The sequence below is a fragment of the Cydia splendana genome, chromosome 7 (assembly GCF_910591565.1).
Source record: "Cydia splendana chromosome 7, ilCydSple1.2, whole genome shotgun sequence".
In the NCBI taxonomy this organism is placed as follows: domain Eukaryota; kingdom Metazoa; phylum Arthropoda; class Insecta; order Lepidoptera; family Tortricidae; genus Cydia; species Cydia splendana.
In genome coordinates this window covers 4600752-4627958 of record NC_085966.1, presented here as the reverse complement: position 1 = coordinate 4627958, position 27207 = coordinate 4600752, and the positions used below count along the sequence as shown (strand labels likewise).

The 27207-nt window shown below is 34.8% G+C and overlaps 1 protein-coding gene across 3 annotated transcripts in view; it reads right to left on the bottom strand.

Moving 5' to 3' along the window:
- LOC134791981 (uncharacterized) overlaps positions 1–27207 on the bottom strand; it is a 163828-nt gene that overhangs the window by 19412 nt on the left and 117209 nt on the right. Inside the window, exon 1 of one of the 3 annotated variants that reach the window (XM_063763078.1) lies at positions 1439–1586. The exons of the other annotated variants lie outside the window; for them this stretch is intronic. The gene's annotated coding sequence lies outside the window, so the exon portion shown is untranslated. Of the gene's footprint in view, positions 1–1438; positions 1587–27207 lie in introns of those variants that run through there. 3 annotated transcript variants of the gene reach the window in all.

Genomic DNA, 27207 nt, shown 5'->3' with positions numbered 1-27207 from the left:
TTCTCATCAGCCTTTGCGCAATAAGTATTTTAAGATTGAAGAGTGCCCTTTGGATACTTTGTAAAACACTTTAAAGTTTAACCCCCTTATTCATAAACGTTTACTAAAGTTGACAAGCCGATAATAATCGTTTGTCCCTTTCCATCATACCAATACGTCGGAAGGGGACAAACGATTATTATAGGCTTGTCAACTTTAGTAAACGTTTATGAATAAGGGGGTAAGTCTTTAAACAGTTTAAACTACGTACATACAATGTTAAATCTTATACACGAGCGAAAATGTTTTCCACGAAGATTCGTTCTTTGTTTGCATATTGAAACAAATGAAGTTATCTTATTTTTTGGGTAAGTATTACAGTTTTGATAGTCTATATCGTTTTTATTTCAAAGTATCTACATATTGTAGTTAGTAAACGACGTCATATTAAAGGGAACGCGAGTGAAAGTGAGCCAAATCGGCTCCTACTACACTGTTTGCCAATTGCCCCTTTCCAAATAGGTCGCCTGCAACTCACGACAAACCGCGGCCACGCTGAAGCCATCAAATGCAAAACACCTAAAACAAGTTCTTTTACACAGGACTTATATCAAAATTGTCGTACCTAAAACGTGTTTGAGTGGGAGTAATTTGCAATTGGACACGAGGACAATGAGAGTATAAGTACACGAGTGGGTTTGTTTTGCGAATAAGGTAACAAAAGGGCAGACATACGAAGTAAGCGCTCATATATCCTATTTGGTAAGTATTGAGGTTTGCATGGCCGCAAGTGCAGCGGGTGAACAATGGGGCCGAATAATGACATGTAATTAGTGACGCATTACACCAACTGCCAGAAAAACGTGTAGAGTCTTAATGGGTTGGAGAGGTATGTTTTAAGTACGTTGCGTGATGCCTGATAAGATTAGATAACAAAGCTTTTTAAGTTAAACAGCGTTTTTAGATGGTACGTTCACTTATGCTTTGTATGAACAAGAATTCATTTTTGTTGACGTGATAACGTCTTATAAATCGATGAACACCGGTAGCATGCACGAAAAAGTGTCACGTTGTGGACAGATCTCCATGGTAACGTTGTGGACAGATCTCCATGGTAACGTTACGGCCAAAGTATGCAATTTTTCATCAATGTTTTCTTACGACGTTATCACGCAAAATTATCGTCCGTAAACCGACTTTACAGACAACCATTTTTTTACTTGTAGAACTACGCGCTATTACGTATTGATATTGCCTAACTAAAACAAGCACCTATCGTTAAATGTTGACCCTGAAGCGTATGGTCCGTATTCTATCGCAACATTTAAATATTAATCGTAAGTAGACAGTGAATTTGTTTCGCCGTGGTAGCACACAAGGCTAACAAGTCCAAGCACTGCAGATTCCACAATTTCCAACACATTCACTTCGCTACACTTCAAATTGACACTTCACTTACGAATACACATGTGTAGTATAACTTTAGGTTATAATAACCTACACAATCACAACATAACAATGTTTTTTTTGTTTCACGTATGCGCGCGTCTACACGGCGCGATAGTTACAATATACTGCGCGCGCGCCGCAGATATCGCGCAGTGACAGGCGCGAGCGACGAGGACGAAGCATGGAGGCTTTGGAGTATCATTTCAATCGCATACCAAGCACAGACAAGCCTAAGGCTCTGCCAAACCAGCATAAGCGTGCTCTTTAATTAAGCATAGATATAGAGGTCACGATAAACTGGGCGCCGGAAAATCTCTTATCGCGCAAGCAACGATAATCCAAGACGCCGGCGCCGGTTTTCATACAAGTGAGAGAGACAGCAGAGAGGCTTGCGCGGGAGTCCGGTTACGTATAAGCTGGTTGCGAGCTTTGTATGGTTTGAAATAGATGTTTAATGAATTATCTATTCAGAGGTGACGGAAGCTTCAGACCATTATGTTTAATTGAGGTAGCGGAAAGCCTTGTGGAAAAACCTTTATACTCCGTTATACTAAGTAACAATAACAGAACATCAATGGAAGTAAATGTAATGCAGAGAACACTTTAATCGTATTTTATTTCTAAATTACCAGCTAATAATTAGGTATGTCACCTTTAAGATTTAAAGATACAATACGAGTACATATGTTCAAATGTATTGCTTCCTGAAATATTTTCATACCAATATTAGGTGAAGTTAATATTTCAGAGTAACTATCTGAAATAGTGAATGTAAAATAAAATTGTAGACTTTTTATTTGAAAAACTAAAGTAGGTATTTCAGAGACACTTTTGTTAGAGAAACGATAATATATCATTGAACTAATTAATTGGCATTGGCATTGCAATGTACACGTAATTTGATTTCTTTAATGAAAACGCCAACGCTGACAATGAAGCACAGTCAAAATGACATTGAAATTTGATACCGCTGATTTCTAAAATTAATTCAGAAATACTTTAATAATAGCGTCCTGTCGCTGATTAGACTAGAGTACAGTCGCCATCAGATATATCGGAGCGGCCAAGGTGTTCACAATATCTGAACACGCGCTCTAACGCCCTGACAATAGAGGCGTGTTCCGATATTTGTGAGCACCTTGGCCGCTCCGATATATCTGATGGCGACTGTACCGTGAGTAATCCGACCAGTGTGGTGAGCTAATCGCGCCCAGTCTATAATTCCAAGACCTGGTAAATTGAACCTAATTATTGGACCGTTAAGATATAATTTTCAGGGAAAAGCTCTGAATAATTTGCTTTAAATAATTATTCGTGTAGATAAATCACTTAGAGTATTGAAATCTGGGATCACGATCATATTGCAAGTTTCATAAGTTAGACAAAGTCGAGTTATGGCACGAAGCAAAATGTGGTAAAGTCAAACAAATGATTCGGGTAAAGGTGACAGTCTATTTCCAACGACAGCAGCACTACCATTCATTTTACTATGGAAATTGAGAATAATACCGACGCGTTCATGCAGTGCAGCTGCGGTCAGAAATGGAATGTTACCCTAACACACTCGAAATAACTTGTCTTGTCAGTTGTCTGTCAGATTTGAAATAAGAAAAACCTTATAACCGTAGGTATATGAACCTATAGTTGCCAGTTCGGCTTTCCAAAATCGGGGATATACCAGAATGATACAGTCAAAGGATCTACTTTACTGAAAGTACACTGTAAGTTTACAGGCGGCTTAGCACGGTCGCGTTTTTATCCCTTGTCACCATGCCTGTCACGTTCTAACAAGTATGTAAGTGCGAAAGGGACGCGCATAGTGATAGTCGATAAAAATGGAACCGTGCTGAGCCCGCTGGAAGTACTTTAGTGAAGTAGAATGTCACGAAGAGAGGCCTATGCTCAGCAGTGGCGACTGAAGGCTAAATGATGATGATGATGAGAGTCATTTTCAAGACAGTTTTGATTAAAGTCTACGGCGTATATGTTTGTGCAGGTGTCTACATAAACCAAACATAGTTTCATTTTGTTTTTGCCGTATTGCGATCCACAGGTGTATCTATGTTTATAAAGTAGTAGTAAGCTAATTACTGTTTCTGCGGCACCCCCGCGCCTACCTGCGGCGCAGATTTTTTTTGATATTTTTTGCTCTATCCTTAATGGATATATGTTTACAGCTTCTGCGGCGGTCATTGTTTGTGTGGAGTGGATTTTTAGTATTGCCATAAACTAAAGCCACATTTCGTGTGCCCGTCCATTTTTTTTTGGTTTTGACAAGCGTGTGACTCCATGTTTTTTTGAGGTAGAATAGTTTATTAGGGGTTGCTTACGTATTTCTTTAAAACGATTTATTTTATTAAGGTTAAAGTTTTTGCCATTTTTGTAGCCTCCCACGCTGTAATAATTACATCTTTTGGAATGCAATAATATTATAAATTTATGCGACATGGGCCGTGAGAAGTATTTTTAGAAAACCCATAAAATATCATTCATTATTACGAAATGTCATGGTCCCCGAATTTTATTGTGTATTCAATTATAGAGCATTTCATAAAACTGATCAGGTACAAACACGTTGCAACCCACAGGTGTCTATTTTATTTAATAGGGGTTTTGCCTTAGATAACCAATAAAATATCATTAATTATTACGAAATGTCATGGCCCCGTATTTTATTGTGTATTAAATTATAGAGCATTTTAAAAAACTGATCGGCTACAAACACGTCGCAACGTGTCGTATCATACAACGCACAGGTGTTTGGGTTATTTAATAGGTTTTTGTCTTATCCGCCATATGTATGCATGTGTGTGTGTTGTACAATAAAAGGAGAGCTCAAATCGATGGGACCGCCATTCGTTCAAACGTGTTTGTCTTAAAACAGTGTCAAGTGCTAAAAGTATACTTCAAGTAGTTTAAAGTATCGCAATACAGTACTCTTCGTCATTAGTTTGCAAATCAGTATACAACTTGCAGCGAATTAAAATGGAGGTAAGCTCAACATTATTTGACTGTTTATACACAAATATTATCTACCTGTTTCCATTTATATCAAGCGTCTCACAAATGTTTTCTTTTGTTTTAGATTTCAAACGAGAATTCTCTTGAGTGCACATTCAAAAATTATTATTATGGCAATGTGAGCGACAATGAAACTGAAGTTTCAAAACCACTTAAAATCCGTACCCAAAAACGAACCAACAATATTGATGTATTTTTCGAAAAGCCTACGAAGAAACAAGCTGCAGAGTATTCGTCTACTGTTGCCCAGTTGACAAATGGAGGTACAAATTATATATCTTCTCGCGTAGATGACGTTTCAAAGGCCACTCATCTCATAAAAATTGATGTCTATGACATGAAAAAATTGCGAGGTGTTCCAAGCGATCAGCACTGGAAATTCGCGAATACTAGAATCAAATACTACACGCAGACTGAAGAAGATGACTATTATTCCAATACACAAGAATTAATTTACAATATTACTAAACATATTGCAACTAAAAACAACTGTAAAAAATATTTCATCGAAGCAAAGCCATAAATCATCCCTTACGCCGCCCACACGTAGAAATCCCCCACCAACGAACAAACGATTTTTGGGCCTATATATAGATAGACAACGCAAAGCAAAACCATACCGTATCCCTTTTGACACCCCTAGAAGCGAAACAACGAGCACAAAATGGACCTACAAGATTCGCAATACGACGAAGATTTAATTAAAATTTGTGAAGACATTGAGATGCAAAATCAAAGCTCTAAAGGATATTCTCCTGCGTCACCGCCTTTATACGTCAGTTATGCTGAAAACCCTCTTTTGATAACGTGGGAAGATGAAGAGGAAGACATAGAAATGGACAACACGGCAATATCTATCAGCGAAGATGCATATGAACCATTATGCTATGACGCGTTCGCCACCTGTGCTACAACATGTTCGTCGCCTGTGCCACAATACGATGAGTGGAGATTGGAGTGGGGGAAAATGGTGTGATATGCATTAAGATGCTAGATGTTTTAAAATTAAGACCGTCTTTATATGTGTTTTTATGTGAAACGATTGTGTGTAAATGTAGGAAAGACTTGTGTGTAATTAGTTATAGCTAATAAATTTGTTAATACTTCTCCTGTATTTTACTGGTATAATTCCCTTTCTGTGTACTTGCAATAAGAAATAAGGAAAGAAAGTAAAGACATTGTCTGATAAAATATTTATTTATTACACAAAAAAATAGATCTATACATATTTTTCACAACCCAATCATTATACATGGTATTATTTATAAATAAGCTTAAAAAATCAAACATCGTTTTACCATTAAATTTAAAATATATATAAACTAAACAGTATTCGCCACAAACTGACGTGAAATTATTTTGAATAGATACATTGTTATAAAACCATTTCTTTGAATTTCTTTTTAAAAACAACTTATGATAACCAGAAGGCTTTCTACCAAAAGAATCAAAATATTCACCATTGCCATGCATATCAATATGAATTGCTACCCAGTGTGATCCCGGTTTAAAATCTGGGTCTAAATTGCTTATGATATAAACCGGAAGGTCCATGAAAACCGGTATTCTGTTAGCTGGATAAACATGCGACTCAATCGTGGGACAGATTTTTTTCATACATAATTGTAATTCCTTGGTATCCATTACAAATTACTTATTGAATTCACAGATGAATTCGTTACCAAGGTTCAAAAACTAATGACACAGTGCTTCATATATCTATTATTATATACACTAATATATTATATAATCTAACTATTAAAATCTACAGTCACATCTCGATGTTTGTTTATTTCGATGATATTATCAAACTCTGCATAAACAATGCAATTAACAGTTGTGCTAAGAGCATTTTCAAATCGAACTTCTAACCGTACACTACCATGTCTAACAAGATTCCAGTGAGAAGTAGAACTTGCTGATAAATCAGGTGTTAAATCGAAACACATCAAACAATAACCATTTCCATAGTCTTCTCGACTTATTGAGTTCCCTTCATTAAGAAAATGAATACCCGTTCCAGAAAACAAGGTGTGATATGTTGAAACCATTAAACCGTTGCTGAAAGATGGTTGTAATGTTTTTGAAGGAACTTGATGACCATCAACGTACAAACTAAATAAGTTCATATCGTGGTGGTGGAAATTAAAAGGATTACTTTTTAAACTACCATTAAATGCCGTATTATCAACAAAACCCACAATACACCTTTTTGGCACTTGACCGAGGAAAATATTATCAAGTGATTTCCCTTGCACACCTGATGGTATTGTAAGTACTTTAACTTCCGCTCTTGTGATGGGATACTTTGCAGTCGTTGAAGCTAAAACCTTTTGATGTGCAAGTAAAACGCTCGGGTTAATTTTTGTTCTTCTAATTATTAAACTTGCATCCATTATAAGTACTTTAAGTTTTTTATCTTGACTACACATAAGATTAAACGACTCCTTGGATCGTACTAATTTAACACGAACTTCAACACCATTTATTAAAAACTTTTCTTGATTGAAAATATCACCGTGTAGGTGTCCTATCATTTCAACTTCCTTACTGTTTTCGATAAATGTTTCTCTCTTGGTCCAACCTTTATTAGTCGCATCAGTTGCATTCATATGACCCGAAGTGTCTTCGTACCATAACCCACATGTAAGATGAGACTGTTTTGCTGCCGGTCCATAATTTAATAGAGTTTCCATATATGCACGGTATGCGTATGTATTATTAGGCGGTGATACTAGTTTTTGATTTAAATAAATATCCAACTGGTTGAAAAGTGAATGTAACCAATTATTAACTGGAGCAACATGCGTTTCTGCCGATTTAATGTTAGAACCATCTTGATTCAATATCTTGGCTTTGATATGCAGTAAAGTGTGAGACAGGTCAATATAGTCATCACCTGATCCTGGTACTTGAAATTCAATAGGACCATCATCACTAAGAGAAGAAATAGGTTTATAGTGTATCCACTGCCCATTTTCTATACTTGTCTGCGTTGATGGAAGGGCAAACAAATCTAACTCGGACTTAGCGCATTCGCATGAATGATTATGTAAAAATGACATGTTTTAGTTAGAAAAAATATCGTTTATATATTTTTTATTTTTCTTTGTACCTCTCTGTCGCACTGCTTTTGATGTAATGGTGCGCTCCTGTCTCTTTCGTTGTATTTTATACCCGGACCCTGACATCAAAGAATCAATTTTTTCATCAGCTTTTCTTTTTAAATTACTGCTTACAGTCTTAAAACGAGACTTTAATGATTCATCAATAGGGTGTGAATTCATCATGTCGGACAAGATGCCAACACCGGCATTTAGTGCTTCTTTTCCAACCGTTCTAAAACCGCTGGATAACAGAGGAAATACTGACCTAAACAGTCCCCCCAAAAAACTTCCTATGCCATGTCCTCGTTGGTGAGGAACACCTTTATATACAATGCCTACCCCTGAACCAGCTTGATGAGAATAATAATGTTCATATGGACAGCGAATATTTTCACGGTTATGATTCATTTTATCCGTTGAAAATGTAGTTTCACGCATGAAGTTCCAAACTGGAATGGAACCTTTCCACCCGTATGCATTCTTATATCAATTTCAATTGTATCAAACTCTCTACGCATAACAGGTATGTAATGTGCAGGAGAGAAGCTATGCATTTTATATGCTCCATAAATGTATTTTGTCGGATCAAGCGGTATTATTCTTACTAACGATGTCATAACATCCCCCACTACCTGAGGTTGAACAATGTCTGAATATATAAATAATTGTGATGGTAGGCCTAAATATAAATTAGCAGGAAATTTTCCTAGTTGACATTGTATAAGGTTCGTATTAGGTTTGAAACCTAGCTGAAGGTTTAGTATTGGCGTTGCATGTACGGAAACAATTTCTTTGTGCGAAGAAGTCACCTTGATAACTTTCGATATTCGGTCATAACTAAATTTAACCTTGTTCTTCAATAATGAGTTTTCATTAAAGGCAGATAAAAAGTGATCTATGTCGTCATATGTTGTTGCCGGTATATGAGACTTATATTCAACGGTAACAGGTGATTTTTCATTTTGTAATAATACGTGCTTTTTTACATACAGTACGTTTTCATGTTCCTGAACGTTGTACAAGGAACACGGGTAATGAAACTCCACTAATCCGACAACCCATTCTCCTTCTAATTTTATTGTCTTTGGGAGTTTGGTGAGAAAGTTTGCTGTTGTATTTTCGGGATAATACTGCATTGAGCTGTTGCTCAACAAAGTTAAATAAAAACTATCATCACTCATATTTCTTCTAAACTCGACGCAGATATCCAACTATTGAATTTATTTGGATAACCTTTCCACTTCACAAGCACCTCCTTTCTGTTACCAACTCGTCTTGAACGTATTATTTTATCTATTTTACATGTCATGGTGGGGTTATAAGTAACTTTTTGTAGTTCTTTAGAATAGAAAGTGCCTGTGATTGGTTCACCTTGTAGGTCCTTTAAGGTATAAACAAAATGAGGGAATCTTTTTATTATTGATTCGATAACAAAGATTTCATCGCTCCAATTGGTTTCGTAACCTTTTTGAAATATGTGTTTATATTTAGTTATTCTGACATGATCACCGACATTGAAATTACAAGTATAATTATTTTTTGATATATTTCTTGGTGTGTCGTATAAATGAGTCCATACAGTCATAATGTTGTTAAAATTAACATCTATTGGACGCATTTTAATACTAGAATGATAACTATGATTATATGAATAAAGGAGATCTTGTAAAATATCAATGTATTTATAAGTATTTTTGTGTGTAAAATAGCGCCACATTTTCATTTTTAATGTTCTTTGAAATCGTTCTACAATACTTGCCTTAATGTCAGGATTATTTGTTGTATAGTAGTTTATATTTTTACTCTTAAAATAGTTCCTTACTTCTTTGGAAACGAATTCAGTCCCTTTATCAGATTGAATGTGACGCGGAGTTGCTCTAGCTTCGGTAAATATATCATCAAAACATTGCTTAACTGTTTCTGAATCCTTCTTTTTCATGGATCTAGCAAAAGCATACTTACTAAAGACATCAATAACACAAATTATGTATTTAAATCCATCATTATATTTACTATATGTACGCATATCACTTAAATCGACTTGCCAAAGTTCATTATAATTAGAAAGAATGTATTTGTTTCGTGTAAAACGTCTTTGAACTGGTTTATGTAACGTATAGGTTTCCTGAGACCGTAACCAGTTTTTTACCTCATCTTTGTTCATTCGACCATGCATTGCTTTAGCTAATTTATCAATACTGCTGTAGCCAGCTGGATTAGAAACATCATAGTAAATCCTATTGATATCTAATAAGGGGTCCATCTCTCCCAATTGATTTTCTTTTTTGATGCTTCAGGAGTTTTGTGTGAAATTGGCGTAGAGGCTTCTTTTACTTGAGTCGATGTTGATCTGGTGTTTTTATATATTGGCGAATCTTGAACCTTGTTAAACTGCAGACTATTTATATATTCTAGATTAGATTGATTGCCTATGCAAGATGTAGGAACTCCAATATCATTTAAAACTGAAGCAAATTCTTTCCAGCCAGTGGGTTTTGTTTTTCGTTTGAGGGGTCTCACAACGTCACTTATCAAATCAGTGATATTACTTTCTGGAATTACTTGATTATTCACTACGATTTCACCTCCTTCTTTCCACCAAATCTTCGGTTTATTTTTTAAAATAGAATCAAGCAGGGAGTAACCTTTTTTTTGGTAACTTTTTGGAATTAAATTTATGATATGTGATGGAGTAAACTGTTCAGGGTAAGTGTGAGTTGAAGGAGTACTAGCAGCGTCATATTCGTGTGGATTTGGAGTTGGTAATGTCACATTATAATCAGTTTCATCTCTTTTAACCATAGATTTATCGATATACTTATCAAAGTCTTCATGAACTTTTTTTATATCATCAACAATAATTGGTAGCTTGAACGGTTTTCGATCTGTTTCTGTAAAATGCAAAAAACGTTGCAGTGCTTGAGAATATAATGCCCATTTTTCACGATCTCCCATTTTACTTTTCAATATTTTTTGCATGTCTGCATCTAAACGTGATAAGGAATTCAAAGGTGCATTGTCATCATGTTTAAGCTTCTCAATGAAATCTGGTTCTACTAGAATCATTTTCTTCGTGTTCTCCATTTTAATTACGTTAATGAGCTCAATAAACTACTTAAAACAGCGCCTAGTATAATTGGTAAAAACGCACCACCCTTTTGAATTATAATAGTCTTTCTTAATTTTTGTTTACCCTTAGAAACTAATTTCCGTAATATATTTTTATGTTTATGTAACTTGGTCTTTTCTGTACTGTCTAATGGAACTTTTCCCCTTAAAACGTTGTAAATGCACTCACATATAATATTTATTTCATCTTCATCACATGCTTTAAGTAAAGCTTTACGATACTTTGGTTTTAACGTATGTAGAGCTTTAAGTAAATGTTGATGTGTGGTTACTCTATCAGACATCATTTAGAACTGACAAGAACAGAATGATTACTGACATATTTAAACCCTTTTTTCGGAATATATACTGTACAACATTTGTCAAATGGAAATAACTTAGTTTTAAAACGGCATATATCATCAGTGCTTTGTTTCAAATCAATCATCAGATATCCGTGTGCTGGCGTAGTTGCATCTTTGTAGGCTTCTTCAACAAATTTTGTATTTTCGGGATAAACTTGTCGTGACAAATACCGTATTTGAGTTTTGTCTCTAGGGTTTTTAAAATAAACAATGTATGTTGTGTTCAAAGATATGTCACGTTGTCCTCTCCCCTGATGAAATAGATTTTGAGTTATATAGAAAACGCTTAAATTTCTATGGTGGCTGCCTTTAGTAAAAATATCAACAATGCGTCCATCTGATTCTCTCATTAAATCATCGATTATAAGTAGTTTAGGTTGCTTTCCATCAAACATACTTAAATCGGGAATGCCTTGAATATAATCGACTCCATTTAAATTATATAGCGGCTGCATTTCATCATAGCACCACAGAACTTGACTGAATTCCGTATTACACATTTTTTCTACATTTTTCAGAAAGTTAGTGACAAAGTTTGATTTCCCACAACCGCTTGGACCAGCAATAATTGCTGTAAAAGGATGGATAAAATGATACATTATAGAAAACGGTCTTTCTCCTTTAAACACTGTCAAGAAAATAAAATCCAATTATAAGATTATGTGTATATATGCACTCCTTCTTATACACAAAAAATGCATATTTATTCGAAATTATTTACTACGTTATAAGTAAATCAAAAACATTGTTTTTGTTAGCATATTTATTTCTAATTATTTAAACAATTGTTAAAAGATACTTAAGTCACAAAAAATATATACAATTTCTATCATACTAAACTACATCTTTTATATTACATCTACATCTTATTGTTTTAGACACACCTTATGAACAATAAATAATTACTATAATTATTACACATACGTTTATTAGAAAACTTATATTTAAAAAAGATTATTAATTAAAACAATACACTTAAAATAAAAATACATTATCATCCCTCCAACTAACGAACAAGAGCCAATTTAATTAATATTACTTTTACAATTAAATGACAAATGCACAATCGATCCAATAACTTTTATGATCGTTCAGCTTAATATTTATTTCACTACTTTAACTTATAGTGACCCCAAGCTAAGGTGTCAAATGATTCTTGACAAAGATATCTTTTCGTGTCAGAATAAGATAACGAAATTTTATTGATTTTCTGTGTAAAAATTACATGTTTTATAGATCGAAATCTGTACATTACTGTTAATAAATTTTTCTTTTTATCTAGACAATTTTTGTAGTCTTCCAACTGAAATTTCGTAGTGACACATTTATTCACACCTTTAGCCTTAGCCACTATTTTTTCCTCGATATTCAACGCATACATTTTAGATCTTAAACCTACAAATTCTTTTAAAATTTTACCTTTATTTTCGTCTTTGAAATATCCTAATTTTTTTTTGTTTATACATGGAAAACCGTATATATTATTGGGAGCATAGTCAGATGTATCGAAATGTTTTTTCAAGTCGTTTTTTATATCAGAGTAGAAATCTTCTGTAAAAATTTGATAAATAAAACTGTCAGTATCTGTGTATAACAACTTAACATTATTCCTGAATTTTTGTTGCATATATCCATAATGAAAGTCATACATTAATGTTTTTGATAAGTCTAATATACAAAATCCTAAGTATATAGGCTTGTTGTATACTAGTCTAGTTTTTTTTAACTGTACTGCAGCTAAGCTTTCGGTAAAAATAGAAATACTATGGAATTCAGGACGAGCGATATAACTTTCAAGTCCTTTTTTGTGATCTTGACTTTTCCACTGTGATAGTAAATACACATCCACTCTTTTCTCAATATTTTCCATGGTTTTTCCAAAAACTGCATTATTCATTAATTTATAGAAGTCTTTTTCGAAATCGGTTACTGCAGATATCCTTAACGTAGTGTTCAAATCAATATACTTTTTGAGCCAGTTAGTTTGTTTAAATTTTAAGATTCTATGGACTTTTGTTAAAATTAATCCGTTGTCTAAACATTGTATAAGATTCCTATAGTGTATAACGTATTTTATTTTGTTTTTCAAATTTGGAATCAATTTTTTTTGTTTACTTTCATCTATTATATGTTCAGCACAAAATGGTAGATCTGAGTGAGAATCATGCAATGAATCTGGGTATTCCAAATCGACTTCTAAAATGTACCCATAATCAGCATCGTTTGAAAGTTTAAAGTCCGTAGTTGGGTCAACCCATTCAAATTCACCAACAGGAAGACGTTGTGACATCGCCCAACCATACAAGTTATTAGCATCGAGGTAGATAAGATAAGATGACGGTTCATTTGGATCAAACTCTGACATATAGTAATTATTTGACTTAGCATAGCGATTACTACACTGTGATATACCACCTCGAAGCCCTTTTTTAACAAACGCAATTTTATCAAAATCTGTAAAGAGTTCAAGTTGAATTCCAGTCATTTTTAACATAGCATCCCAACTGAGACCAGGAGCTGTAAAATAATGAGCTGGATCTAAGCTGTATGTATCAAGACACACTGAGCGAAAATTTTCAAAGACATCGGTTAATAGGAGAACGTCTGTTTTTAAATACAAGTTAGAATAATCTAACATCGTTTTACAATTGAAATGGGTCCATACGTTTTGCGCATGTTGATAATCCTCATCTGTTATACTGCTATCTGTTAAGACACTGTTAAAATCAGATTTTTCAGGCAACGATAACGCTTCAAGAGATTTACTCGATTTCATAAACTCGTATGGAAATATACCCTTTTGCTTCAGAAGTTTAAAATCTTCATATCTAGGGTATTGTTTCCTTAATTCATGGAATTGGTGTTCCTGGAGGTTTCGGGCTAATTTATCTAAACTACTCGACATGAATCTAAAGGAATCAACAAATCTAAGTGATAACAATTTTCCATCAATTTTAAGTTCCTTGCTAAAGGAAATATATTTTTCTTTATTTTGAGGTATAACCTCGATTTTCCCTTCACGGAAATTTAATGCTTTTACAATAAAATGAGCATCGTAATTACTTAGATTATGAAAAAATACTGGTACAAACGATTGAGGTTTGAATTTATTATTACAAGCCTTATGTGCCACTCCATGGAATTTTCCCGTAGTCCAATCATAACTGAACACGCTTTCAGATTCTAACGTTTTATCACATACAAAACACTTATTATTAGCTCCAATTTTGTTTAAATCGCTCTGATTTAATCGAATGGGTTGTTTCCGAAAGTGAATAAATTTTATTAATTTTGTTAAATCATTGTAAAGAGTTTCCATGAATACTTTAGCACAATCTGAACCTGTATATGATCGATAGCGTGAAAGACTATCATCAAATGAACACTTTATAAAATATCCAAAACTATACACTTCATGTTGTTGAACATTTTTTGTGTACGATTCCGTTTTTTTAGGCTTAGGTTCACTTTTTGTGTACGATTTCGATGTGCTAGGCTTAGGATCACTTTTTGTGTTAGATTTCGATGTGCTAGGCTTAGGATCACTTTGTGTGTAAGATTCCGACGTGCTAGGCTTAGGTTCACAAGACGATATAGGTTTTAAAAATGCCTCGAAATCTGCGTAAACAACAAACGGTACTTTAAGCTTACGATGATATTTGTCAAAAAATATCTGTTGGTTCGAAATTTCTTTGCCAAACCAATCTTTGTGCTTCTTATCATGATTTGGGAGTTCGACAACAACGTGAGCACAATCATTTTGTTGATGATTCGTTAGTTCTTCATTCGAGTAAAATGCTAATAAACACCCATCGCAAATGTGAAAGCTATAATTGGTTGTAGAAATCTGTCGGCTTACTAATCGAGATAGATTTTTTATATAACAGTAATGCCCCTGGCTACCATTAGATATGTAAAGTAAATTAATATGTGTTGACTTACGACATTTGGTAAAGTAAAGTGGGCCGTTTACTTCATGTGATTTGGAATTTTCATTATAATGTAATCCGAAAACATTAATGCTTATATTATTTAATTTTTCAACTTTATGAACATCTGTTAGTTTAACTGGAAACGGTATATTTGAAAAATTTAATTTGTTACGATGAGTGATATAGGACGACACTCTTTGTGAACTGTTCCTAACCGGGTACAACGCTGAAAGAATCGCCCATTTCAAACACTCGTGGTCATTGTTTTGTACGTTGATTATGGCTTTTTTGGTTTTAATATCATGTGGTAAATCGATATACGAAGAACCACGCAATGGATTGAATTGATTGATGTTCATGTCTATGTATTGTATATTTTTAAGGCTCCATCCGCTGTCTTTCTTTTCAAAGTTTGAAATTTTATTTATGAGTGACATTTTTAAACTTTCAAAAAATTCTTCCCTGTTGTCACCTTTACAGATTGTCCAACTTAAAATATTAAAATCAAAAAAATTGTTGATTCCTTTAGTTTCTTGTATAAATTCTGCGTGTAAAATAAAGCTAACCTTGAATATTGTTAATTGTTGAAGGGCATCATCTATTAAATTATTTAAAGGCGTTTTAATACTCTCAAAAAAAAGTTCCGGCGTCTCAAATTCAAGGTTACCTTTATTCACATTTGATGATATTCTATAAGTCAATAATCTATTTCCAAATGCAGTTTCAATAAGATCTACATTTGGATAAGAATGATGAAATTTTAAACTATTATTTTTGTGTACATTACTTCTTACATGCTGGGCGTAGTACCTCCTTGAAACGTTCCGATTGCAAGTTTTACATTCGACAGTATCAACAACGACAGGAGTAGATGTTGCCTCAGCTGTTCGAGAAGTTGATGGTTGTGGTTCCATGGCGGCTGCTGGATGCTGGCTTGTTAAATCATATGCTGGAATAGGTTCCTCTGAATCACGTTTTCTTTTTATTCCACGTGTTACGCATCTAAAATAATAAAAAAATAATTGATTAAAATACTTATATACGAGAATGGGCTAAATAAATACAGTACGAAAGTCATTTGTACCATAATACCTGACATTAAATTTGACCGGCAAAGAGAACAATAGGCTTCCATGGTTAATACACCATCTATCTCATCATAAGGTGAAATCGACGATCGCTTAACAGTTACATGTCCACTACAGGGGGTGATATAGGGCTTAAAATCATAATCGTGAGCTATACTCGGATCAAGTTTTCCACTGATAAACCACAATCTTAAATATTTATGAAAACTTTTCAGTAGCACTGATTTGCTGAACATTTTAATGTCTTCGCTAGTAAACTCCATTGTGATGGTGAAGGTTTATCAAATGACACAGATCGTTTAGGATTTCATTTATATTGGTTTCATATCTCCCCCACTACTAAGCAGTAATTAAAGTAAAACTAGTTGAAACATGTTTAAAATATTTATACTCACATATTTTGATGTTGTTTCTCGGCTTCCAAACAACGTTCATAGAGTTCATTATCAAAAACTGACTTATTGAGCTCTGAAACATCTTCACAGCGTTCATAGAGCTCATCGTCGTATTGCGAATCTTGTAGGTCCATTTTGTGCTCGTTGTTTCGCTTCTAGGGGTGTCAAAAGGGATACGGTATGGTTTTGCTTTGCGTTGTCTATCTATATATAGGCCCAAAAATCGTTTGTTCGTTGGTGGGGGATTTCTACGTGTGGGCGGCGTAAGGGATGATTTATGGCTTTGCTTCGATGAAATATTTTTTACAGTTGTTTTTAGTTGCAATATGTTTAGTAATATTGTAAATTAATTCTTGTGTATTGGAATAATAGTCATCTTCTTCAGTCTGCGTGTAGTATTTGATTCTAGTATTCGCGAATTTCCAGTGCTGATCGCTTGGAACACCTCGCAATTTTTTCATGTCATAGACATCAATTTTTATGAGATGAGTGGCCTTTGAAACGTCATCTACGCGAGAAGATATATAATTTGTACCTCCATTTGTCAACTGGGCAACAGTAGACGAATACTCTGCAGCTTGTTTCTTCGTAGGCTTTTCGAAAAATACATCAATATTGTTGGTTCGTTTTTGGGTACGGATTTTAAGTGGTTTTGAAACTTCAGTTTCATTGTCGCTCACATTGCCATAATAATAATTTTTGAATGTGCACTCAAGAGAATTCTCGTTTGAAATCTAAAACAAAAGAAAACATTTGTGAGACGCTTGATATAAATGGAAACAGGTAGATAATATTTGTGTATAAACAGTCAAATAATGTTGAGCTTACCTCCATTTTAATTCGCTGCAAGTTGTATACTGATTTGCAAACTAATGACGAAGAGTACTGTATTGCGATACTTTAAACTACTTGAAGTATACTTTTAGCACTTGACACTGTTTTAAGACAAACACGTTTGAACGAATGGCGGTCCCATCGATTTGAGCTCTCCTTTTATTGTACAACACACACACATGCATACATATGGCGGATAAGACAAAAACCTATTAAATAACCCAAACACCTGTGCGTTGTATGATACGACACGTTGCGACGTGTTTGTAGCCGATCAGTTTTTTAAAATGCTCTATAATTTAATACACAATAAAATACGGGGCCATGACATTTCGTAATAATTAATGATATTTTATTGGTTATCTAAGGCAAAACCCCTATTAAATAAAATAGACACCTGTGGGTTGCAACGTGTTTGTACCTGATCAGTTTTATGAAATGCTCTATAATTGAATACACAATAAAATTCGGGGACCATGACATTTCGTAATAATGAATGATATTTTATGGGTTTTCTAAAAATACTTCTCACGGCCCATGTCGCATAAATTTATAATATTATTGCATTCCAAAAGATGTAATTATTACAGCGTGGGAGGCTACAAAAATGGCAAAAACTTTAACCTTAATAAAATAAATCGTTTTAAAGAAATACGTAAGCAACCCCTAATAAACTATTCTACCTCAAAAAAACATGGAGTCACACGCTTGTCAAAACCAAAAAAAAATGGACGGGCACACGAAATGTGGCTTTAGTTTATGGCAATACTAAAAATCCACTCCACACAAACAATGACCGCCGCAGAAGCTGTAAACATATATCCATTAAGGATAGAGCAAAAAATATCAAAAAAAATCTGCGCCGCAGGTAGGCGCGGGGGTGCCGCAGAAACAGTAATTAGCTTACTACTTAAAGTATCAGCCGGCTGCAAGAATTCAATTGTATACATAATTAAATTATAAACTCCTATTTAAGTTATGCGCTTTGGCGCGTTCTATTTGTGGTATGTATCTTTCTATAATGCTATTGTTAAACGATGATAGATAATAATTGGTGCTGGATTTAATCACAACATACGTACTTACTCGTATTTGTACGTACAGTCAACATTTACGCTACTTAAGCGCTCAAAAATATTTTAATGTACATACTGCATGGTAGAAAAATTATTGCGTACCACAATGCAACTGACATAGCGTCAGGAAGTGCAAAAACACTACAGCAACGTTCAAAAGTCATCAAATTGTATAATAATGACAGATTTCTTTGTTATATTTGGTGGGGCATATTTGCAGTGCCGTATGTGACAAGTTACGTTGTCCCATATTCCTGTCTTTCAGGATTCCCATCACAATTCACAACAATGTATAGGTAGATATTTTTTAGCTGACTGTCCATATATAAATGAAGTCTAAAACCCGTCGCTACACCGGTTCTGCAACTCGACAACATCCTCATTTCGCGTAACGATAACACTAAACGTAACGCTTCGTAACCCGACACTTCTTATCATGTCTTGTGTTTATTATACCTTATTTACATGCCGATAAATGTCAGAATGCAATGAACTAGTAATGGGAAGCGTTGAGCAATAAGAATAATTAGGTGTCTAATTAATATGCAGTCTAAAACAATTGCTGTCTTCGCCATTTCACGTTCATTCTAGGCAAAGTAAACAGCCCTTTTCGGGTTCAACTATTTCAACTAAACGATTACACAGATAAAACATGAGTACACAGCCCTTTTTGGGTTCCGGGTTTCTACCTATTCTTACTTGCATCAGTAAATAACTTGCAACTTGCAACAGAAAATAATTTTCTCAGCAGCTAACCTTCCTTATATGAGGTAGAGCGTCGGTCAAAAACTTAATCATATAGGAGCAGTTTAATATAATCTTCATTAGGTATTTTTTAAGTCACAAGCATGGTCATGTTAAACTTAAAGATGCCTCTACCACCGGTTTTGATATTGACATATTCGCTCACGTCACGTCTACGTAACTTACTTTCTATACATCTCGCTTGCAATATGCGAGTACGAGCGAGATGTATAGAAAGTAAGTTACGTAGACGTGAGCGAATGTATCAATGTCAAAACTGGTGGTAGCCGTACGGCTTAATTCAACCGTATAATTCGAACTATAGTAATTGTAATTGTTATCCTTGCACCGAAACTAGAAAGGACCCAAAAAGGTCACCAAGCTTCGAGCGTTAAGACCATGAACTTACAGCTGCTGCACATTCATATCTTAGGCCAATTCGAGTTTTAGTTCGATTCGATCTATTTCCGATATGGTACTGGTCTGTCAGTGTCAAAAGTAGAGATGCCCCGAATACCGAATATTCGGCCCCTCTCTCGGCCGAATACCGAATATTCGGCGACCGAATAGTCGGCATGACATGCGAACATTTTGAGTCACAATTATTATGAAAACTGTTCGCCAACAAAGCACAACGTTTGCTAAGATACATTTTTATGTTGAACAGAATTAATGAATGTCGTTAGAGTCAATCAAATCAGACCCATGATAAAAATAAAAAAATTGTAATCAACAAATGCTCAAAAACGTGCCTTCGTATTTTACTGCTTTCCAATAATACATTTTAAATATTAAATATACCTAGTTTTTGGTTATTTTTTTGTGTAATTTTTCTTTTTAGGTAGGTGCAACAGATATTCGGTATTCGGCCGAATAGTAGGCAACATTCGGCCGAATACCGAATATTCGGCATAGTGGCCGAATAGGCCGAATACCGAATAGTTGCCGAATATTCGTGGCATCTCTAGTCAAAAGTGACGTTTTTGGTTGAAGAAATGTAATTTTTGACAGTGACAGATTAGTATCATATCGGAAACAGGTTGAATAACCTAAAACTCGAATTGGCATGTCTATTGTCATTAGGCGCGCAAACGCCTGCTAAATTATCAGGCTAGAGAAGCTTGACCTCCAGTTCCGCTATGACTATTAGTAATCGGAGAGCTAGTTTATACTGGTGGTTTATATTTGACTCACTTGTGCTTGGTAAGCGAAGGGATGATACGCTTAATCGAATGTCGCCACCGAATAATTAAGTAGGTAAAGGTTTATTTGATAAAGAAATGTTTACTTGAATTGTTCTTTGTAATATTATTTTAAAGATGAATAAAATATTTATTTTAGCCATAATTGCATTACAAGCTCAACGTATCCTTAAGCCATTTAGAGTAGGTAGACGGTTCAAGAACTTGCATGCGATTTTTGTTACATTGCGATATTTTGTCGATGGACTGAATTCATTGTACTCTGTAGTTAGCACTGTATCGAATACTCTAAGAACAAATTATTTATAATGTATCGAATATTGCAAGCAAATTCTTGAACCGTCTATATAGGGCTTTAATGACACATAACATCACTTATTTGAATACTTATCGCTTGTTATTGCTAAAGGAATATAAATTCTTGTACTTACGTTATTTGTTAGTTATGCTACATCATTAAATATCATGCCATTATATGAGATTGTACAATGTGTGAACATAAAAAATTAAGACGTATTTTATCACTTATACAGTTGGAATAAGATGAAAACGTATAGATGTTTATGAGCGTGACTGTGCATTGTTCAATTATTTTGCAATGTCGATTTAACGCTTGTACATCTTCAGTCCGAGGCTGCACTAACAAGCGGCTCGTTAGCTTGTTAAATTGACCATTTGTACACCTTATCACAATGGTATAAGGTCTGGTGATGGTCAGTTTCGTTGTTGTAGATACGAATCTGTGCCGCGGACACCACAAAATGTCAAGAGTTTACGTCTCGCAAACCCCGTCAAAGTATGATGGGGTTTAGCAATCGCGTCAGGTCAGATACTATATTATTATAGCTGTGTAACTTGCAGCTAAATAAAATATTGCTCTTAAAAAACTATAGCTACTAACAACCGGTTCAAGGCTCAAGTAATAAATAGGTAAGGATAAGTAGATAATAAGAAAAAGCAAATGTCGCGTCTTACACGGACAGAACCTGGCCGAGAACCGTGAAAACTGGCGCATACTCCACCGACAAGAGCCATGCTCTTAAATTATGAATTATGACGAAGTAGATAATCTCCATAAATAGTTTGACATAGAAACAAAGTAATGAAGCGAAAGACAAAGTAGTAGATATGATAAGGACGTTAATAAGGTAGTTCTAAATAAGATAAGATAAGACAACGACTACAAGCTTCGTAAGCTGTATATTAAGAGTCTTGTACTTAACTGTTATGTTGTTAAACAGAGTTAGAAGTGTACGTCAGGATTTATAGTAGCGGATGAAAAAACGTTCCAAAAGTATCGAGCATCCTGGAATTATTTTCCGAATAGAGATAAATATCTCTACAGTTCGCGTTCTAAAGTATACCAGTCAAATAGTTCTACAGACAGAGACTTTTATGTAGTATATCTTTTAGTTACGCTAAGCTACCTATTACCTATATACCTTATAAGATAATGACGCCTAGTCCGTGTCTTTTGATGCTAATTGTACCTGTAAATCACAAATTCTACATCAGCCATAACAATCTATATGGATATACTTTTTCGCAAATAGAAAGCCAAGCTTCAATCTCTAATTTGGCAAAAACAAAAACAAGTCACACGTAAGTAGAGCCAAGCAATTAAACATACAATCCCATCAAGTTAAAACAGCGTATAATTAATAGGTAGTTGAAAGTAAGTCCTCCCGGTGTTGCACCGTGTGAACTCGATCACAATGATGCTTTTTGCTAAGAGAGTTCAAGCGATTATATGCAAGTTTAGGTGTAGCAATTTCCTTATAAAGATGTTGGCTATGGGACCCAAATGGGACCAGTTTCCCAGGAAGAAGTCACGCTAGGTTAGTTCATGAATTCTAAGTGAGGAAGTGGTTAATCCTGTAGTATGTGTACTAGAGGTTAAGATTAATGAAGTGTGATTGGTGGGGTCGTGTGTCCCGTTTACGCTTTCACGACAGCTATGTACCTACAGACGTAGTGCATAATTATTTTCCATCGTATTTTGCACGGAAACTTTCGAACGTATTTTGCTATTTCAGTCAGTATCCTTGCAAAAAGTAGTGACACTAGTGACATTGACTGAACTAGCATGACATATACGAACGTTTCCGAGAAAATACGATGGAAAACAATTATGCACTACATCTGTTCAACTATTTCTAAGATCAGATCTAGGGTTTGCAATCCGAATATTCGGATATTAAAAATATTCGAATATCCGCGAATAATAATATCCGAAAATATTCAGATAATCCAACTCAAAATATCCGAATAAACGTATATTTTAGATAACACTGAAAGAACGTTTTTAACTATGTTTTAATACAAAAACGTTACCCCAACCAATTTTAAATGATTACTGTAATAGCTAACATAATATTATCATTAAAACCGTACTTTTTAAGTACGGTTTATAACTGGATTAACTGGTGCATAGTAGTAGGGAAATTGCCTAAAACTAGGAATATTTAATCACCAACAACTAAACTGAAAATTGTATGTGTGATATTTTTACTCTGCACGCGTTTCCACCTGATAAAGCGATCAAAGCATATTATAAGGTGTCTGTGAAACTAACATCTCACTGTTTTATGAAAGTTCTAATAGCGCCCTTAAATGTGCTATAGTCCCGGGTGGTTTTTTGTTCATAGTTCTGCTGACTTACGCAAAAAAAAAAAAATTAAAGTAAGATGCTAACTTCGCAATATGGCACTCTAATATCTCAGATATTATCGAATCCACGCTTATTTTAGCGCCAGTTTTACAAATTTTATAACTTGGAATAATTATTTTGATTCATTTATAATTATCCGAAATATTCGAATATTCGGATAATACAAATTTTATTATTCCAATTATCCGAATAAGAAAATCGGACGGATATCGCAAACCCTAATCAGATCGTAAGGCAGCGCACCTGAGGACCAAATGTTAGCGTACCATAAAAGATCATTATTGAAAGTTAGACTTAGAACCATTTCTTTCAATTCTCAGAAAGAGCATGGGCAATTTGTTCTCTTTATGTTATTGAGTTATGATTAATAGTACATTATTGTCGAGGTTCGGAAGTAGCTACTTGCAGGCTGAGGATTCGTTTTAAACGGACGACCTTGGGAGTCCGTTTAATTGAATCCGAAGCCAGCAAGTAGCCTTCCAGCCGAGTCATATATAGTGCTTTTCTCAAAAATGGTGCAAGAAATATAAATATCATAGAAATATTTTACAAAAGCAACGTTCTTACGTATATATTTTCACAGAAAAAGTAGAAACAATTGAAAAAATTAGCTTTGTCGCCTTTTTATTTTTTTAATAAAAAAATAGAAGTGTATTTTTCTGCCGTAAATACGCCAACCTATTTGAGACAGCTAAATAGTCGCGGTACTAATCATCTGTTTGGCTGTTTAATGGGCCTGTGCCTTCATTTGATATGGCCATTTCAACTTTTAAAAAGTTTGGAACTCGACAAATAATGGAATTTGTATGCAACATTGCAGTCCCAAAATCGAGACTGCAATGTTTTTAACTTTTTAATTTTTAACTGACCATAAACTACGCGCTTCGCGACGTATTTTTTAAACGGCAAAGTCGACTTTGCCGTCCATTTTTGAGAAAAGGTAATTTATATAATGCCCTAGTTAGTTTGGCTATTTTAAGTCAAGTAGATAGGTCGTTTCTGTTAATAAAATTGACAATATTCTTTTAGTAGGTACTTACCTACTAAAGGCCAAGCTTTTAAAAAGGATATTGCTGCAGGCCTGCAGGGTTTAATGTTGGTATTTATGTTAACCAGTCTTAGACAAGCAGTAAACTTCAAGTTATGGCATGGCATTTAGAATGAAGGACACTTGATGTAACTCAACAAGCATTTGATATTACTATACGCGTATATTAACTATAGAACACAAGTGGATAAAGTTGATCATTACTTGCTAGGGTGGCATCAATATCGTGTTTTTATCGTGTCTAGAACATCTTTCGCAGGTGTGTAGCATATTTATTTCTTACTAGGGTTGTTTACATATAGATAGACACCTGTAGAATTACCTACTTATTCGTATTTCACGATTCTGCTATCGTAAATTTTAACCACCATGTGTTCAAAACATCTGTCTATTTATTAAGCATATGGAAAAAGACGAACACAATGATAACTGTTGTTTTTGCACAGGCAATGGTATTGATTGTGCGTCTGGGAAACAATAAGTAACGGGCCATCTCAACCTTCGGAGGAGAATGGTCAGCAAGCTGGAATGTGGATTGGAACCATTATCTCAGTTAAGAGCTGTCTGTGGTAATTACAATTTGCTGCTGTTATGCAGTATTGTTTAGATTGCAAGCAGTTTACGTTCTTTGCAATCTTTGACTGCAGTCAAAAAATATAACTTCAAAAGTAGCTACCTACAATAACTTTGTACATGTTTTTGCCGCTACCTCTAAGTATTCTTGATATGTCTACATTAATTCTGGAGATAAAAAGAAATTTAATGTGACAGGCGGATTGACTGTACTGCATGTCTCTAGGACCATATTACATAATGTCATTATACATATTCCATGTACCTATTTGATTCTTCTGAAGTCTCCAAGTCTACTAACTCTCTTTTCATCTACGTCAATACGAGTATTCGTTCGAAAGTATAAACTTTTATTAGATCAATGTTGTTACAATTTCTTCTCGCTACAAGTAATGGGATTAAAACCAGTCCAATTAATACCGAAATGTCAAGTGAGATTAAATTATCAGGCGCATACAAGTTTCGGTGCTTGGGCGTAACAGGTCTAGTGAAACGGACAAGTGGACGCGTTTTGGGGCAAGTGTGTCATCGGGGTACACCTAGACGCTCACACGTGGGATAAAGTGATTATTAACGCTTTCTTTCAGAAGACGTCTTTAATAAATTAATCTTTAAGAAAGAGATATCGTAAATCCGTATTCGGTTAAATTATCTAATAGGTACTATTGCTCCAAAATATTATGTTAGTTGGAAGTTACTGTGCATTGACTAGTAAATTGGCACAGAAAATTGGTTTCCATCCAGCGTCAAAACCAATTTGTTGTAATGCAGTTTGCACGCATCGTATACGTAGGTTTAATGTGTGAGAGTGAGTTGTGACCAGTAAATCACATGTGATTACTGTAAATTGAACATAATATGGCGTGGAGACAAAATAATTATTAATGAAAACAGGTTTGGAAAACGTAACATATACCTAGTTGATTATGTATAACAGTTTTTTAAACTACTAAACTAAATACGTACCTAATTGACAAACATTCTGACACAAGGGTCAAAGGCTTTTTTATTACGATTTAAGGTTAAGTAAATGGAAATCTACTACTTCTTAAAACTTGTATAACGAAAGTATAATGATATAATTATGATATGATAATGAAAAATGTACCCAAATGGTTAACTTTCGTAACGTTTACAGAAAAGTCGCTGGTTTTACAAATACAAATGCATTTCTTTCATTACTTTTTACATCAGTTCTCAATTAGTCCATCTTAGGTATAAGAAGTACGTAGGTAAGTATTTATCTAAACATTGTGCAACAAATTGTGTAAGTAATGAAAAAGGTGCGGGTACAGCTTGCTGGATTTAAACCCGCCCGTTTTCCGGAACATTTTTGACCCATGACGACATATTAAAGTTACCTACCATATACAGTCAAATAAGTAACTGCTTTTTAGCGAGTAAACCGTTAAATCGTTACAATATTTAGTTTAACGTCGACGTTAATTGCAGGTGATTCTTCGTGCCTATTCGACTGACCATGGCAGTCTTTAACTCATACTTTATGGCCGTGTGAATCTCCCAAACTCAGGTGCTTTTGTTAATGTTGGGTCAAGTTGGCTCGTTTAATGTACAAAAGAGGTCTTTTTCACTAAGATTTTCACGTGACTTGTATCGTTTTATAGTTTGAAGACATTATTAAAGACGCCCGCGATTCTTTACAAAAGCGCCAGCTAAGAATCAACTTGGATTTACGATCACGTATCACGGTGAAGTTTGCTTTTAAAAGCACCTGCAATTAGTTACACTTTGCGTTTTCTATTCATTGTATGGGAAGCTTACAGACCCTCTACAAGCTTGAAGTACTCTGCAGTAAAATAATTTTGTCAGTCCACAAACAGAGATGCTGCTCTCTGTTTGCGGACTGACAAAATAAACAGACTTTCTATTCCTTAAATAATAAAACTATATTTTAACAGTCTGTATTGTTTACAATGTTTAAATCTTGAACTACTAGTCTTAGGGTCATGCCTTCAACTAGATACAGTTCAAAGCGAAAAATTGCTGTGGAAAGTTACCTCTCGTCTCCCTAATCATCCCATTTTCCGGTCCTTTTTCTCTGCGACTATACCTATGTACATAATATTCCCAGCAATTCTTCTGATGTGTCTCAGTTTACTATCTTTTTTTTTATCATATCATTTAATATCAGTATATTTTAGGTAGGTTGTTTGTACCTAACTTGCGGTGGCTTTTCAGCACATTTCTTTTATGCAAAAATTCAGTGTTATGCAATATAATTCATGTTTATACGTGCGAGTGTATTAAGATTGCATGAGTATCTTCAATACACTCATATGTAGAGTGTTAATAATACTTAATGGGTATTATATTGGCTACTGTTATTAAGTCATGGCACGTACAGTCGCCAACAGATATATCGGAGCGGCCAAAGTGTTCACAATATCTGAACACACCCTCTAACGCCTTGACAATAGAGGCGTGTTCAGATATTTGTGAGCGCCTTGGCCGCTCCGATATATCTGACGGCGACGTAACCGCAGAGGGTCTTGTACGGGGCGCGCGTGCGTCAGACGGCAATGACATGTGTATGATTGACATGCGCTTGCGTCTACGATGTCCCCGCTGATTGCTGGCTCTTGAGGTACGTGCGG